The sequence below is a fragment of the Protopterus annectens genome, chromosome 4.part0 (genome assembly GCF_019279795.1).
Source record: "Protopterus annectens isolate FY-2018-M chromosome 4.part0, PAN1.0, whole genome shotgun sequence".
NCBI lineage: Eukaryota > Metazoa > Chordata > Ceratodontiformes > Protopteridae > Protopterus > Protopterus annectens.
Window position 1 is genome coordinate 99,701,499 of NC_056733.1, and position 17,929 is coordinate 99,719,427.

The 17,929-nt window shown below is 40.4% G+C and overlaps 1 pseudogene; it reads left to right on the forward strand.

Moving 5' to 3' along the window:
- LOC122800218 overlaps positions 1 to 17,553 on the forward strand; it is a 70,961-nt pseudogene extending 53,408 nt beyond the window's left edge.
- The last annotated feature ends 376 nt before the right edge of the window (positions 17,554 to 17,929 follow it).

Here is a 17,929-nt window from a genome sequence, read left to right on the forward strand (position 1 = left end):
CGACATGTGTCTGGGATGTTGTAAAAGGGCTTTACAAGGTCTATGTGGGACGTGTATAGCTCATTTCATTGATGTATGCCCTGGGTGACTGCCTTGAAAACAATCTAGCAGGTTTGGAAACCATGATCTGCTCCTGAACAAACCAAAATTGGTAGGGTTGGGTGTTTGTAGGCTCCCAATAGCTCTGTTTATGAGTTCCAGCATGTTGGACTCTATGGCCTAGCAGATCAGGCTTAATAGGCTTATAAAACAATAGTTCCCATGGTCTGTTGTGCACCAACACTTGTGGAGTGTGCCAAATGTTGCTGTAACACATTTAACAGTTTCATAACCTGTACAGAGGGTGAGGCTCAACAGACTGTTCAGGTGCAGGGTCTGTTTGTTCTGGAGTTCACTTATGACACAGCTAGGGAAACAATGTAATCCCATAGACACCGTGTTTTCAGGTTTGGAAGGAGCTGTTTACCCATTCTATATGTGATATCTGTGCTTTCACAATCTCCAGGTATGATGACAGGGCCTTTTGTCAGTGAGAAGGGGGTATGAATGTATGAGCCTGTCTGACAGGATGTTGGCAATGTCAGTCATTTACAGTTTGCCCTGACTCAGGACATATATGAGTGTACATTACTATTTATGACATAGCGGAAGGAAGCGTCATGGTTCTCTATGGACTCCTTCACAGATTATTTTGCCAGAACATGGATTAGATAATGTTTGGAGTGCACATTGTTTATTCATGATACTGATTGCAGGTATATCGATCTTCTTTGCTTTTTCACTTTCTGTGAACAACTTAAGTACTTGTGGTACATAGTTTGATTATGACAGGGTTCCAATATATTATATGTGTCTGTTTTCATATAACTGTGTGCACAAGGCAGGATTGGTGAATAGTGACAGGTTCCTTGGGTAAAACATATGCAACTGCCAGATATGTGTGGCCCACTGCTGTACTCAGACATGGCCTAAGTGTGTGAGCATGCCCAGTATGACCTTTCAGTATGTTGTTGCCTGACATTTGCTTTGTTTATTTGTGTGTGAGCATGCCCAGTATGACCTTTCAGTATGTTGCTGACTGACATTTGCTAAATTTGTTTAAGTATGTGAGCATGCCCAGTATGGACATATATACTATATGTTTGTGAAAAATCAAGTTGGTTTCTACTTCAGGGCTCACCTTTGTGTTGTACATTGACAGGAAGCATGCTGTGCCTGCAGGGCTTCCATGAGTCACTTTGCATAGACTTATCAACATTTCTACATACAGAGGGAACAGCTATTATTTGTACATTTCTACCCGGGGGGCACACCTGATGGTTACTGTGGGTGTACAATAGGATGAGGGGTTCACCTGACACTTATACACATTTGCTAGGCCTGCACTGCTATGTCAAGTACTCCATTTCAGTCTGTACTGTTGCCTATCGTACTGGCTTGAGGCATACTACTGTACTATAGATCTTAGCTTCCAATTTCACGTATATTAGTTTGTGACTTCATAGCCTACCTAACCCACATCACACTGCCTGGCCTGCTGTTATCTGCCTGCATAGGCCTGGGAGGAAGTTCAGAGGGCATGATACAGCATTTGTTTGTGTTTGCGTTAGTCTACAATTGTCCTGCTGTGTCGGTGCCAGTGAAGTGCTGTCATGGCTTAGTGGTTCAGTAGTGTGACTATAGTGCACAGTATCCTGAGTTCGAGCCCTGTCACTGCTTTTTATTTTCCTGCTGGGTAGACCTGACTGGTTAAGGAACAGTAAAGCAGGTGTGAGCGTGTTTACCTGACTTTGCTCGACTTTGCCTAACTTTGGCCAACATTGCCCAACATTGCCCGACATTGCGCTAGTTGCAATTGTGCTTAAATGTGCTTAATAGTGGTAAAATGTGCTTAGCACTGCTTTATATTGCTTAAAATAGGGCAATCATGCCTCAGGTGGTGCTGCAGGGCTGTCTATGTTGGATGCACATAGTACACTCTCTATACATGTTTGAAAACAGGTAGTGTCAAATTAGGCATCCCTTTTATTGTATGTGTGAGTCAGAGAGAGGTGTCATTTCCAGGGTTCCTACTGAGCCAGTGTATGTGCTATGCATTGCCTCTTTGCCAAGGCCAGGGCATACTGGGCATGCCTCCTTCTGCCTACTGGGCCAGGTTCAGGTTGTTCCTCCTCCGAGTCACGTTGTGCCTGTGCAGGCCTTGGCAATGGTGGGGGGCTGTTTGGCCCTTCCCCATGCTATTCCTGCTGCAGCTGTTTTCGCAGGATCATATTGTATAGCATGGCACATACCATGACAATTTGGGTACATGTAGTTGGTGAGTACTGCAAGACTCCACCAGATGTGTCCAGGCACCTGAACCGTGACTTGAGCATCCCAAGCACACTCTCAATAATGTTTCTTGTTCGTGCGTGTGCCTCATTATGGAGTTCTTGTTCGGGTGTGTGTGCATTTCTGATGGGTGTCATCAGCCATGGCTCCAGTGCATATCCAGCATCCCCCACTAGGTGACCGTCAGGGATGTCCCCATTGGCAAATCTCTGGTACAGCTGCGTCAGATGCCAGATGTGGGAATCATGATAGCTTCTAGGGCAGCCAACACACACATTCATTATTATGCCCTGGGCATTGCACACGACCTGGCAGTTGATGGAGGGGAAGCCCTTGTGGTTGATGTAGACCCTACCCCTCTCACCAGGTGGTGCTTTGATGTGTATGTGCGTGCAGTCTATTGCACCCACTACCTCAGGGTATTCTGCTATTTGGTGGAAAAGATGCATATTTCTGGCCAATGCCTCTCTGAAATTGGGGAAATATACGTGCTCACCGACATGTGCTGACATGGCATCCAGGAACTGGTGCAGTACCCTGGATGCTGATGCCTGTGAAACCCCCATCATATCACCAGTTGGTCTCTGTAAGGTCCTTTAGCTAGTATTCGTAGGCCAACACATACCTTGAGATCCACTGGGATGGTTTCCCCTCTGTTGGTTCTGTGTGAGAGGCGTGGCCGGCACAGCTCAACAATTTGCTGCAGGAGGTCTCTGTCTACTCTGTAGTGCTCCACTATCTCCAGCTCATGTAGCCCCTTGTTGGTTACCGTGGGTCTGTACACTCTCCTCGTTCTCCTTACTGTGGGTTGCTCAGCAGCATTCACAACATCACCGCCCTCAGCACCTGGTTTATGATAGCAATAGCAGCCCCTAACATTTTGTCTGACTTAAGCTTTTTAAGTTTTCACTCTTTGTATACTGCATTGTTGCAGAGTTCTTGGGAAAAAATAGGGTAGACTGCTGTTTGCAGAGTTTAAACAGCTGGGCTGGGCTGAGCTAGTCTACTGCCTGTGTAATTGGCTGATTCTGATATATTTCATCTGGCAGCTCTGCTAGTTCTCCTTGGTTACCTTCCTACTACTTCTTTTCCTTCCTTTTTCCCTTTCTGTTTCCACAAGGGGCAGTGCCGCACAAACAAGCACACACGCGCGCACATGCTGTGTGACCGTATGCAAGATATTTCAGATATATCCACGGCGTGCACCTTTGGTTTCTTGTTTTCAGCTAGTACCACTGTAGACACGCCTCTTGCAATCCTGAGCAACTCAGGGCAAATACAAGCCACTGTGCTCCAGTGAACTTACAGTCTTTCAGACCTACCCCCTCATGATGTCACCTATCTTCTACTCTACTACTCCCCTACTCCTACACTTACACTCTAGGGACATGGCTCACAAGCCAGGGAATATTGGGATTCACTATCCTTATCCTCATTTTTATAGGATTGCCTAATAATGCTTGGTTACATCTCTCACACTGAGCTTCCCCCCCTTAGCAACCACTACTCAGTGGCCATGTTATTTTCAGCCTGCCATTCACCTGCATGGTAGAAGAAGCTTTTTAGTGAAAATGCACATTTGTGGCTATTTTTCTCTTTTTTTCATTTTATTTAAAGTGCAGCACGTTTGCGCGCTGCTGCGCTATGCTTAAACATCGGCGATTGGAGAAAAAAAAATAAAAATTGATTTTAAGGATTTACAACATTTGCAAATGCCAATGGCCTTATATTTGGCCATTGGTATGCTTCCTCAACTAGATGCATCCTTTATTTGGAGCTGTCATAGCTCCATCTAGCTATTTGCAGAACGGTACTCCGTTACCAACGGAGTACATTTCTGCAAATAACACTACTCTTACACGGACAGGTTAGTGCTTCTTGGATCACAAATTTACCTCATTTGCATAGCTTTCAGCAGAAAATGAGGTAATTTGCATATCATAACACTGTCTGTGCAAGAGTAGCTTTAGAAGCTCTCATGCACGCCCCTACCGGCTATTGTTGAATCGCTCAGCAGACATATTGCCTGTCTGCCATCTTACACTACTCTTACACTCTGTGCAAGCCTTCGTGAATCTGGCCCACAATCTTTATGGTCTAAACCAGGTAATTTAATTTTAGTATATTTTTCAAAGTTAGCTGGACTGAGAGTAACCTCTTCTCTGACAGTATCCTCTGTTACAATATATTCATTTCAACAGTTACAATACAGTCTGACATACAGGTGTATTTCTTTTCTGTCTAGCAGGACTCACTGTTGGTACATTTTTTAATACAAGCAACTTTACAAATACATTTTCAAGGTAAGCACTTGTACAAATCAGTTTGATATATAATTGGCATATAATTCTTTACACTGGCATATGTTGCACATGCACTGCCCTAGTCTGGCATAACTGGCACTACTTCACATCATCACAGGAACCAACGTGTTTTGTTCATGTTGCTTCATTTTAACTGATGCCCCAAGTACAGAGCAGACTAATGTGTGTGTTACTGATTATGCAAAACATTTTGATTTCAAAAGTGTACCTTCTGATGAATGTATGTGACACCTGTAGCTCTAACATCCATGTTCTATCCCAGGCTGCACAATACAGCAAATATAAACCAGCATCTGCCATTTACTCCACACATGACTTAGCTAAAATTATTCTTCCAAAAACGTGCAGTTAGTCTGCTTTTGTAAAATCAGAGTAATGAATTGAATGATCTGTTTAAGTGCTTTCCAACTACACAGTCCTTTTCTGAAGGTACATTTTCATTAGTGATAGAGCTAGTATGTTCTCTAATTATGTTAGAATGAACCAGGCAGTTACCATATGATAAACCAAAAACTTTCATATCACCATCCTTGTATGACTGCTTCTGAGTTAAAGCCATTTTTGTTTAATGAATAGACTCAGTATTTATATAAATATATAACATGCATCAGCTGGATTGCATGTTATTTAAGTAAACAAGAACGATCATTATCACGTGTTATATTATTATTCCATTCTGATGTAATTGCTAATGTTCTATAACTTAAGAAGAATTTCCTTCTTTACTCATCTGAAATTATGCTTCATAGTGTCCAGAACCAGTATGAGCTTTGCTTAAAAAGGCTGCCCCAGGCAATTACTTTTTCTCTCTTAAAGAAATAATTATATATGTAGCTCAGAATGCATTAAAGGATGGTTTCATCTCTAACTCACAGATTAATGTGGCTTTACATTTACCAGATTTGCCTAGTTTATAAAATTTTCAAACTGATCTGAATCCAAGTGAAACCTTCACCAAAGCATATAGATTGTATGATGAATTTGCTGTAAACAAAAATGTAATGTTAGCTGCTTTGTTATGATAGTTGCTAAAGACAAGAGTTCATAGGTCAGTGCTGTACTAGCTGCCCTTGTGGGCCTTTTAAACCATAGCCAGTTTTCCCTTCTAAAGGACAAAATCAAACCCTGTATCTTGTGTCTGTGAGGTTAACACCTTAATCTTTATACTAACACAAACCCATCCGATAATTTGCTGAAAGATATTAGTTAAAAATCTAAAATTCACAATTTCTAATTCAGACTGATATTGAAATCAGCAGTTACTACTTGCAGTCTGTTAGTCACTGACCATTGTAAGTCAAAGGACAGACCTACCACATAACTCCAATTTCTTCAGCAAAGAGCTGCTGAATTATGTGACTACTTTATGGTTGGTGGCGTTCAGGTTGCATAGCAAAAAAAAAAAAAACATTCTGAATCGCATTGCATAGATCCTTTATGATTCTAAATACATTTTCTAACACTTCTGAAACAAAGAGGATTTCTGCAGAACGAACATATAGGATTAATTGTTTAATCCTTCAGACCATGTTTTTTTCTGCTCTAATTCAAACTGAAAGTAGTTTAGTGTGGTGCAAAAATTTTGGCCAGAATACTTTTAACATATAAAGTATGAACAATATCAAATGAGTCCAAGTTGAAAAATGATATATGTTTAGGCTTAGGATTAGGATTTTTGTGTTAACAGCAGCAGACCTTCAAAGTATTTGTTGTTGCAGAAAGCTTTATGTCTTTTTAAAGCTATGAACTTAACATATTGGTAAGTTGATAGTTTTTTTTATTCACGATTTGATGGTAATTGGTGGTCAAACTACTAGGCTGCCAGAGGGAGATAAAAGCCACCATTAATTTGACAGTATACAAATCATAGAAAGTTTATTTTTTCACTTTATTTTTAAAGGACTTCATATGTGAAAGTGTAAATATGCATACTACTTGTATTAATTAACCACATCTTAGGAGAAAATATGTACTCAATGCATAGGACCATTCATTAGATTCTTAATCTTTCTTCTCTCTAAACACATTTCTTCCAAACTTTTTTCCAATTTTACTTTTATCATTAGCTAGTAAGTGAAAGTAATTCAACCCAGCAAACTACAGAGCAGCTGAAGTATGTATGGTGCCAAATAAAAATAGAATCAAAATTAAAATTGCACAATGCGTCTAAATGCATGTTAGATAAAATACATTCGAAGCTTTCACCTGCACCTCATATTACTTTAGACTGCAGAGAAATACATGCTTGCAGCATATATAATGCATATCTACCCCAACATAACCAGTCAGGGTATAAAAACAGAACCAACTGAAAGGTAAAAACATACAAGGTAAGTTCCTGACTGATTTAAAATGGATATTCTTTGGGACTATAGCCACACATGTTTGTGGGAATTTTGATGTGGATAAAATGAAAAGAAAATGAGCAGAATGTATCCTGGACTGTATTTCAGTTAGTTATCTTGGACAGAAATATATTGTATAACGTAACAAAAAGCATGGTGAAACAGACGTGAATGAACATTTTAACGTTTTAACTGTAAGTAGAACTTATAAGAATTAATGTAGAGTGGATATGGGTAGTCTGTTTTAATTCAGAAATATCAAAAGAAGTGCATAGTGTTGGTAGAGCAATTTAGCACAAACCTCATGTTAAATTATTTAAAGACTTTTTAGCCAAATGCAAGGAGTCATCTGTGGATAGCCTGGAATTAATAGTAATTAGTACTAAATTGCTAGTCAGAGGACATAACTTGCTCGTATCTAGTGCCCAGTGCCAGTGTCTCTCAACTCTAAGTTAAGGAGCAAAAAAAAAAAAACAGAATGATTCCCCTCTCACAGTACAGAAACTAAAAAGCTCCTCTCTCCACGTTTAGAACCCCCAACCCAAAAAAGTACATCAGACCTGACTGTAAATACAGTGTTGACCATGTTTTATTCCTGCCTGAATTTTCCAAAGAAATCATTCAGATTCAGTGACTCAGATGACCTTGATAATTACTAATCTTCCAGATATTGGTAAGGTTGTCAAGCAGATTATTTATTTGTCACCTGATAGCATGTCATGATCACACATTGCACATCCTGAAACTGTGCAGACAGAGGATAATGTGCCACCAGCTAAATGGTCATCAGCTGATGGACCAGTTCTGAGTCAATAGATTAATTATATGGACATTGGTTGACATGTAAGGCCTACAAACTGGAGGATGTGTGGGGATGCATGAACTTTCTGTACCAGCAGTGGACATCAAGATACATGCAGCTCTTTCCATTTTAGCTCCAGGGACTTTTCAGAAATGTACAGGTGAAACCTTAGGTATATCTAAGTCATCAAGCATAGAACAATCAAGATATTTCTTGATAAATTTCTGCTGTATGTGAATGAACATATTTGTTTCTATAGCACTATCTGACCAATTTACCGCCATGCATTGTTTCAATGACATTAACTCCCTTCATAAAATACAAGCAGCTACAGGCTACACAAATGAGGCAATAAAGGTTCCACCTGGCATTCACAGATTGCATACCGACAGGAAGGGTTGCATTTCCATCAACTTCCAAGTAGCATGCAGTATTCAAAGGCTAATAACTAATATGTCTGAATAGCACCCTAAAAGTGCCCATAATTGTCACATATGACATAAAAGTTATCTGTATCACTGCTTCCTGTAGTGACATTCTGCAGAACCACCTAGTAAGTAAATGCAAGCAAACGTCCCACATGATTACCACTACAGACAGTCTTTATTCATGTCACCCTTTCCCTATGTCCCTGCTGTTTTGCAGGTGATCCAGAAGACCTGCTGGAGTGCTGGTTTATGATCCTCATAAACAACCTATGCAGTATTGCCAAAATGCAATACAACACTACCTATGCACAATCCAGGAACATCTTAGACTCTTCAGCATGTTGAGTGCTCGACTTCACTGCCTAGAAACATCTAGGGGCTACACTCTTACAATTTCCTGGAAATTATTTATATGACACTGCATGCTACATAATATGATACATTAATTTTCAAGTACCTTTGGACCCTCGTCAGGCCCTGTCACAGCCAAGATGTGTGTATCCTCAAGTAGCAGTGACAATGAGACTGACATAGATTCTTGGCCCTGTGGCACAGCGGGATAGAACCCTGGCTGCACCCCAGATGACTAATGTTTGTATTGCAGCATGAGCACTGAGGGGACCAGGGAGAAGGTTCTATCTTTGAGCCAATTTGCAACCCACCTTGTGATATAGGGGTTGATGCTTAGTTTGGTGAGTTTATCAATAATTCCTGAGTGGAGAATGGTATCAAAGGCCTTGGCCAGATCGAGGTGGACTGTATGAACTGCCTTGCCCTCATTCACAGCTCTGGTGACTGACTCAAAGAAGTCAATCAGGTTGAGCATACACGATCTACCTTTCACAAAATCAAATTGCGTGGGATCCAGAGTTTGGAGATTACCTATATCCTTGTTAATTAGGTCCATGATGGTGATCTCCATAGCCTTACATATCAGGCTCACCAGGCTAATGGGGCAATAATTCCCAGTGTCTGTAGTTGCTTCTCCTATATGGAGAGGGATAACTGTAGCAGTGCGCCATTCGGTAGGGACAAAGCCTGAGGTGAGACTGTGATTGAACAGGGCACACAGGTGTGGTGCCAGTTCACTTTGTAGTTCATGTAGAACACAGCCAGGGGATATTGTCGGTTCCCATGGAAGCTGTATTGTTAGCCTTGGACAATGCTGCTTTAACCTGTGCTGCAGTAATGCTGGGTGCCTGGCATTACTCTGGTATTGTGATTGGTCCTTTGGGGGGGAGGGGAAAAGTTTCCACTGAATCTGTCGGTCAGTATGTTGGCAATATCTGTTGGCTCAGTATAGGAGGTACCAAGTAACTCAGAGCAAACAGGGGTATTGCTGTGGAGATTATTGATATAACTATAGAAGACTTTGTGGTTGTTTTCAGTGTCTGCAACAATTCTGCCTTCATAGCTGGCTTTAGAGGTTTTGATAAGTGATCTCAACTTTTTGTTGAGGCTAATAAGGGAGGGGGGGGGTTCCAGTCTTGGGACTTCACCTTTTTCTGCAACAGTTTCTTCCTTCTGTTGTATAGTTTATTAATGGCAGGGGACAACCAGATTGGCTTCCTTTTTTCTGGAGGAGAATGTCTTGGTTCTGTTGGGTATGGCTAGTTCCATGCATTTATGCATATATTCGTACAGTATATTGGTGTATGATTCAGCAGTCATGCATCTATTTTCCATTGACATGGGTGCCGTGAAGTTAGCCACCTCTGTTTTTAAGAATCCAAAGTCAGCTTTAGAGAAGTTTTTCATGGTTGTTACCTTGTCATGCCAGAAAACTTTGTCCACTCCTCCAGGTATTACACTCATGCCCTCATCATTGTCACACAGTGGTAGTAAGAAAGTTTCATAACCTGTGTAGGCCTCCCTTTGTATCTTTCAGTCTACCCAGAGCTGTGCTTCAAGCCTTTTTCAGGGCCACCATATCATGTCATTGACATACTTTCAAAAATGCTATGACATGCAGTTCTTCTTGCCAGCATTGATGACCTTGACCACTGTGTCCAAAATGTAGTCATCTGGTAAATACCACAACTCCCCAACAAACTGTTTTTCATGAGTCCTGACTGCCTATATCAGCACATAGTTCTCAGTCTGTCAAAAGTTTTGTCTGCCTTCAGCCCCCTGTGGAGGCTAACATCAAACCTGTGAAAAGAGGAGACAATAGCTGATAGCTGAAAAAGTAGGGTGCCAATGATGAACAATAATATAACTTGACTATATACAACAACATTGAGCTGTACAGAGATAGCAATAGAGTAGAAGCCACAGCTATGAAATGGACTTAGGGAGTACACAAGTGTTAACCAGTGATAGTGGTATGGCCACACATATACATGCAGAACTGTGGTACATAACACACAAAAACTTCAGATAAATATGTGGGTGAAGAATGGACTTCACAGACAGCATGGCTGGAGGACTGTGCGTGACAGAGGATAAGGGGACAATGTTGACCAGAGTTGTTTGAGAGAACATCCACTGTAGATGTCTTCTTGGCATTCACCTCTACAATATATGTGGAAGTCATACAAGAGGATAAAGTTCAGTTGCTGTGAGATACCTTTCTAAAGATACACTTATATCCATTCAACTACATCATTTGCACTATTGATATACATTCGTAAAATTTGAAGTTGGTCATTGTACAGAACAGTATTGCAGTGCATGTAGCATGGTGATTATGATGCAGTATTTGGAAAAAGACAAATCAGTTAGCTGCCACAGTGGTGCGCAACCCAACCTTAACCCCCTGCTAAAATTGTTAAGCTAAAGTCTAGTGCTCAGTAGTAAAATTTGTCAGTACTGCCCAGAAAATTACAGTGGCAGAAATAAAAAAAAAATAGTTTCTGCCTGCTGTCCCTACTGGTAATGTGTCCCTAACTTCCCCTAAAATACTTAGAAAGTTGCTAGAATAATGGGATGTGCTCCCGTTCATTCTCTGAAGGACCAAAACTCTAAAACTCTAAGAAATTTCATTATTTAGTGACTTTAGTCCTCAGTGGTCTGTTTGAAAACCACAGACTAGCTGAGGAACAGACTAAAAATATGAAACAATTATTTGGACATTCTCTGAAAACCTGGACAACTGAGAGGCATGAAAGTTAAGTGTAAACGTAATGGATTGCGTTACACATTACACTCTCTTTTTGACAGCATCTGCTAAGTGTTTTATTACTTTGAAAGCTGGCAAAACACTTAGCAGTTTTTATTCCTGTAACTAGTAGTACATGAAGCAGATAAAGCTCCATGCACTACAAAGAATCATGATCAGATCATCAATCATAAGTTAATATTATATGTTCTTGACATGGATGCCAAAAGTCACGGTGAATTCCGTGACATCCATGTCTTGAACACATAATAAACTGGTTATGATCGGTGATCTAATCATAATCCTGCATGTTATAGTCACACTGGTTTTACCACTCTCTATTCTCAGTCCAGGACACGTGTATCGAGCACTCATAATCGAAATCTAACCATAGTATTTGGGGCACTGACTGAGTGCATCCTCTATGCTCACCTATGGAAAAAATGCTTCTGTTTCCATATAGCATTTCAAGCTACTGTATTAATGTTGCTGCTGTTGCTGTCTTGCTTCACATTTTGGTGTCTATAATTGCCTCAGAAACAAAAGCCCCAAATAAGTACTAATCTGCTCCAAATATTTGTTTAATGAGGCTGTAGTTAACCAATGCCTTTGAACTGCTGTGTTTGAAAGAACTGTGTCAGTAAGATAAGGAGAAGGTATGCTCTGCTGTATGCCAGCAGCATGCTGTGCATGCCCAGTTGTGCAGGTAGACTGACCACTAAGGTGAACTACACACAACTCAAGGTCATGTTTCAAGTATGATTCATAGCTTGCCTTATCAGTAAGCAAATATATAAATAACTATATGTATGGAGATGGCTGATAATGCTAATTCTCCCACAGAGGAAGTGCCTTCCTGGTGTGAAAAGGAAACAAAGATCTTGTTGTGCACCTTGTTCAGCCAGTTCAGGGAGGCTGCTTGGACCCTATGCATGTCCATTCTGTAAGGTAAATTGTTAGTTATAATTTGGTAGTGTAGCTGACCAGAGCAATTGGCATCCCCCAAACAGTTGCACAATGCATCCACCAGTACAGTGAACTCTTCCCTGACTGTCCTGAGGCTCTCCAGCTGTGGGAAGCAGAAGAATGCAAGAATACCCCAAATAGCGTAGTAACTGTTTGCTAGTTGTACTGCATTTTACTCTATCTTTTAAGCTGCAGTCTGTCTTTCAGACTAGTGTTCCTGTTAAATTTCAGTTAGTCTAAGAAATACCCAAGGTACTAAGTTGGCAGATGCTGATGTTTGTAATTGTACTGTGTGTGCTGTTGTTGGCTGCTGTAGTTATGGCAGTGTATGTTCTGTAGGACAGGGTACCTGACTGTACAGGTGTGGGGTTTGGACACCATTTCATGTTTCTGCATTATTGCACGTAGCCATTTGAGTACAGCTTATGTCTCAGCACACAGGTACAATCCCAGACTTCTGCTTGATTGCACATATATGTGGTAGTGCAGGTAAGAATTTAAAAAGTCAGGGGATGGATTGCTGAGACCCAAAATGTTGAAACCAAATACTGAAAAATCTGGACTTTATTTTGTTGTTATTTTGAATTTGTTAACTGGGATAAAGCACTGATCCCATTGGACCCATTTCAATCTCAGCCTGAGATAAGCCCAATAAATTAAAAATTCTAAGTCTGAGATTGCCATTTCTTAGAATATTCCCTTCTCTCTAAGATATAGTGATCTCAGAGTTGGTGTATATGAGTTTGTGTGGGGTGGAGGGCTTGACTTCCTGTAAAAACAAGTTTAAAGGAGAAGGGAGATTTTCAATATTTGCTCTTCTACTCCTGTATTTTCTTTATTCTTGTTGGGTTTTTTTTTGGTAGTTTGAGACTCTGCAATCTGAGTCTCTATATTTCGATAGGCAGCTAGTAGTGTGACTTCTTTTACTGCCTTTGGGCACCATCCCAGGCTTCTTCTTGATTGAACATAAATGTGCTAGTGCAGTTGCTTTCAAAGGGTATGGTCACTATCACATGCTTTTACATGATTGCATGTAGTACAGGTGGACCTATACATTTTCACTGTTGTTTGCATCTCACCACACTTGCCTGTGACAACTGCCATTCAGCAATCACAAAATGAGAGTAGAATGTTGCTGACTGCCACAGGATGCAACAGAGACTTTGGTGCTGGGGGTACATGGGATGCTTACATCCTAACCTGTGCATATATAGTTTGTACCATCTTTGGTATATCTTCAGTAATGGCACCTTTCCATTTTTGCAGCCATGATGGCATCACCTAAATGCAGGTGCGTTAGCTATCATCTGCCATTGGCATGGACCAGGCTGTAGCCGAGGATGGTGAGTTGGGTGGATGTGCCTTTTTGGGGTGCGTGCAGTCCATCACAGATAAGTAGTCCACCCCTAAGTGCCTGTTTTAGCTCAGCCAGAGCTAGAGTAGATAGCAGAGTTGGTGGCTCACCGGGTCATCTCATATCAGCCCATCCTACAGCAAATTACAGATTCTACAGACCAGCCATCCATGACATATGGCTACCAGATAATGATGTAGTTTATGCCAACAGCCACCTGGAACAAGAACCTGGTCACAGTAACATTCATGCCAGATGGCAGCTAACATGCTTTCTGTGCCTCTAACTATCCCTCGAAATATAACTGCCATATGTTTTTCTGTTTGTATTTATCTATGGAGTCTCCATCACCCCCAGTGTGTGCATGTGTGTGTGTGTATGTGTGTGTGTGTGTGTGTGTGTGTGTGTGTGTGTGTGTGTGTGTGTGTGTGTGTGTGTGTGTGTGTGTGTGTGTGTGTGTGTGTGTGTGTGTGTGTGTGTGTGTGTGTGTGTGTGTGTGTGTGTGTGTGTGTGTGTGTGTGTGTGTATATATATATATATATATATATATATATATATATATGTGTGTGTGTGTGTGTGTGTGTGTGTGTGTGTGTGTGTGTGTGTGTGTGTGTGTGTGTGTGTGTGTGTGTGTGTGTGCCAGTCTTCCCCTGAGTCTGTACTGTTTCATGTTTGTCTGTCCCCATCGTTTAGGCTTACCCAGCTTTCCTCACTATGTTTCCCTATCACTCTTCCTATCACCCCTTATCCCTATATATTTAAAAAAAATGTGGGACCTATATCCTCAAAAACATTATGCACTTCCTCACCTCCTGCCTTTCCCTTTATTTTATGTCTTCTACCCAATGGCGGCTGATGACTTCAAATCAAAGGGGGGCTGCAGGAGACAGCTGAATGGGCATGGCCAACTAGAAAGGGGTGTGGCCAACTACTAAGGGGCAATGCTATGTTGCAGTGGGATCAAACCCTGACCATGCTTACCAATTTACATAATATAAGTACTCACTCACTATTGCACATGTTGAATAGTCTACCAACATATTAGAAACATTTTTAAACAAACATCCAGTATATAACCGAACAGGTGTGAAATAACATACTTGCATTCACTTTATAAAGAATTTCTCATAAATATGCTAATTATGCTACATTCGTCTTAAAGTACAGACAGAAAGTTGTTACAGTTTTACAAATCTGGAATTAAGAACAACAGTAAACAGCATAGCCATTTGTTTAATTCACACATAGCCCCAATCTTCATTGCCTACCCCACCCACAGTATCTGATTTGATCTTGTGAAGTTAGAAACAAACACAAGAACAACAAAAAAGATGACGTTGTCATTAAGGTAAGGGCTCTTTTTTCTGTTCTTTTTTTTTACATAAACAATACTCAAGAGTTCAGAACTTGTGGTCAATCTTACTTCACTCAGATGCACATTACTCTTGCAAACAAGCCAGAGCTACAGTTATTCCATTCACATATAGGCATTGCCCCTACCCCAACTGCCTAGCCAGAGAATCTGCTTTGAGCCAACAAGGTTTAAATTAATGAAAATAAAAGACCATGGTTACATTACTGTATTTCTTTCACATTACATAGCAGTGTATTGTATTAATAAAAGAAAATCATCAACAGTCCCCAAAACACATTGCCTCCCTACTATCTGGTTAACCATGCCAGGATATTATATTAAAAAAGAAGGTCATCAACAGCCCCCAAAACACATAGACCACTAGCAGCTGGTTGACCCTGCTAATGTATTCCATTAAAAAAAGAAAATCATCAACAGTCTCCAAAATACATTGCCTCCCTACTATCTGATTAATCTTGCCAGGATATTACATAAAAAAAAACACAGAAAGTCATCAAGAGCCCCCAAATCACATACACCACCTACTAGTATCTGGTTGACCCTGCCAGGGAAATTTTCAGAAAATATCTGGTTGGCCCTGCCAAAAAAATAAATAAATAAAACAACTCTCAGATCTTAATTAATGATTTTTTTTTAAAGGGAGTTAATTTAAAAAAAAAAACTTTCGTACCAAGGAATACTTAGCTTCTCTTACTTACCTAACAAGCAATCTGAATGATGGACAAATTTCAATAATCCACCAAGTTTTTTTTTCTCCTGCTGTCCCTATCATCCATTTCTCTTGCTCTCCCCTCACAAATAAACTGTGTTAAAGTGCAGGAAGAGAACGCAAGAGCAACAGGACCAATCAGCAGCCAAATCACATACTCAGATTACGTGACGTGGCTGCTGACTTAACAGTCCACTTGGGTTCTAATCTACTGAGGTTAAAACTGCAATGACTTCTGGACATCCTCGTTGATCTCTGCAGTCTTCCCAATCTGGACTGTTTTAAAAACAGTCTGGCGACAAGAACATTTTTTTTTTCCTTTTTTTTTAAATGGAACCTGAGCATACATGCCAGCAGCTCTGCATTCCGCAAAACATTTAATCTTCAACTTTACACACTTGCTTGCAGTTCAAACAGCTACTAATGTGGAAAAAACACTATTTAAACTTTTTTTTAATGACAAAACTGGGGGGGGGGGGCTGCAGCCCATGAGCCACCCATTTTTAAACCTCTGTTTGATGTATACTTTTTCTTGCATTCATATACTCAGGTTTTGACTCCTTAATGGCTGGTAATCTGATTATAAATCTCTATGACATCTGTTATTTGGAATAGGTATGCAGTGTCTCCCCACAGTAGGTGCCAACTCAAGCTTCTTCCTTTGGGATTAGTATGCATTCTCACAAGTTCAGATAATCCAGTGCAAGATAGCTGCAATGCTTTACTGCATAGCTCTTTTCTGGCACTGCTAAGCTGAGATTGTATTGCTTTTTCCTGCCCTGTATGCTTGCTTGAAGTGTAGCTGGCTGACCACACACACACAACATGTCTCTACTTAGTAATTAATGTCTACTTTACATGACAGTGTGTTCTTGCTTTGCACACCCCTACAGTGTGTACCTATGAATCCTGGTCCATGTCAGCTGCATGATTTTTGTGAGTTGAATTTCCTGCAAGCATAGCCATTTTATGAAGACTATGGTTTTATTGACGCAAACAGAAAAAATGCAGTTTCTTCCCAAATAATCACAGGGAATGGCAAAATAACTTAAGGTACTTTTAAGTATGGTGCTTTAGAGGATAGACACAGTATTCTTTATAAAGACTGTATGACCTTAGCAACAGATCTCGATCTTCTGGTTTCCTTGAAAAACAAAAGGCCCTCAGGTTTTTTTCAGGTGTCATCCTCCAGGTCTCTCTTTACTCTCTGGACTGCATCGGTCATAAAATACCCCACCGGAAAGACCAGTGACTCTGAGCTAGCTAATTTTAGTCTTCCTTTTTACTACTGACTAGCTACATTAACTAATGAACTTGTGAGAATCTAATCTGACTAATACAGCAAGATGGGTTTTTCTTAAATGAATAATTTAACAGTTTTATGTACAAATTTTACCAGAACACTTTTATATACAATATTTACAGCAACATTCTCTACATTATTATATGGTAGTTTCAGTTCCTTTTGAGTTGGTGAGAACTGCCACATTATGCTACAGTGATCTCACCCAAATTAAAACCTTCAGTTTTAGACCCACTAGATGGAGTGTAAGCTCAGCTCTAGATAGGCCTTCTGCATCTTGATGGGTCAGGGCTGGTCTATTTTGTAATATACATTTTGATTGGTTGTAAGGAGAGTGCCTACGTAAACAAATTTGTGTTTTTGTCTTGCAGCCAATTTAACCACATCAAGGAATATGATCTATCACCAGTGAGCTCCTGGCTGAGAGGTAGTTCTTTAATGAAGAGAATGCCCATGATTGATAAGCATTCTCTGTTAGTAGAGGAATATTGGATCCCTGACTTACTTACAGTATGATTCACAAAACATATAGGGTCTTCCTAGGCCTACCTCTGATACCTCAGTGAAAAATTATAAAACATCTCCTAAAATCTGGAGTTGCAAAGATACGCTTTGAGCACATCATTCCCCATAACTACTTAAAAGTCTGTCTGTACTGTCTACTTTACTTTAAGGAGCATCTTTTATTTTGTCATATTTGTAAGGGATCACTCCATTGGTACAAAATGTGGGTGCAAGGTTTTGTTAGTATTCAGGAAACCCTATGAATGCCCTTGGAATAGACCAGTTTCTCAGTGCTTCTATTTTTTTTCTGGGGCCTAACAACCATACTACCCATTACATATCCCAAATACAGTATACCTGTCATGCTTAACTTACTCTGGACTTCGAG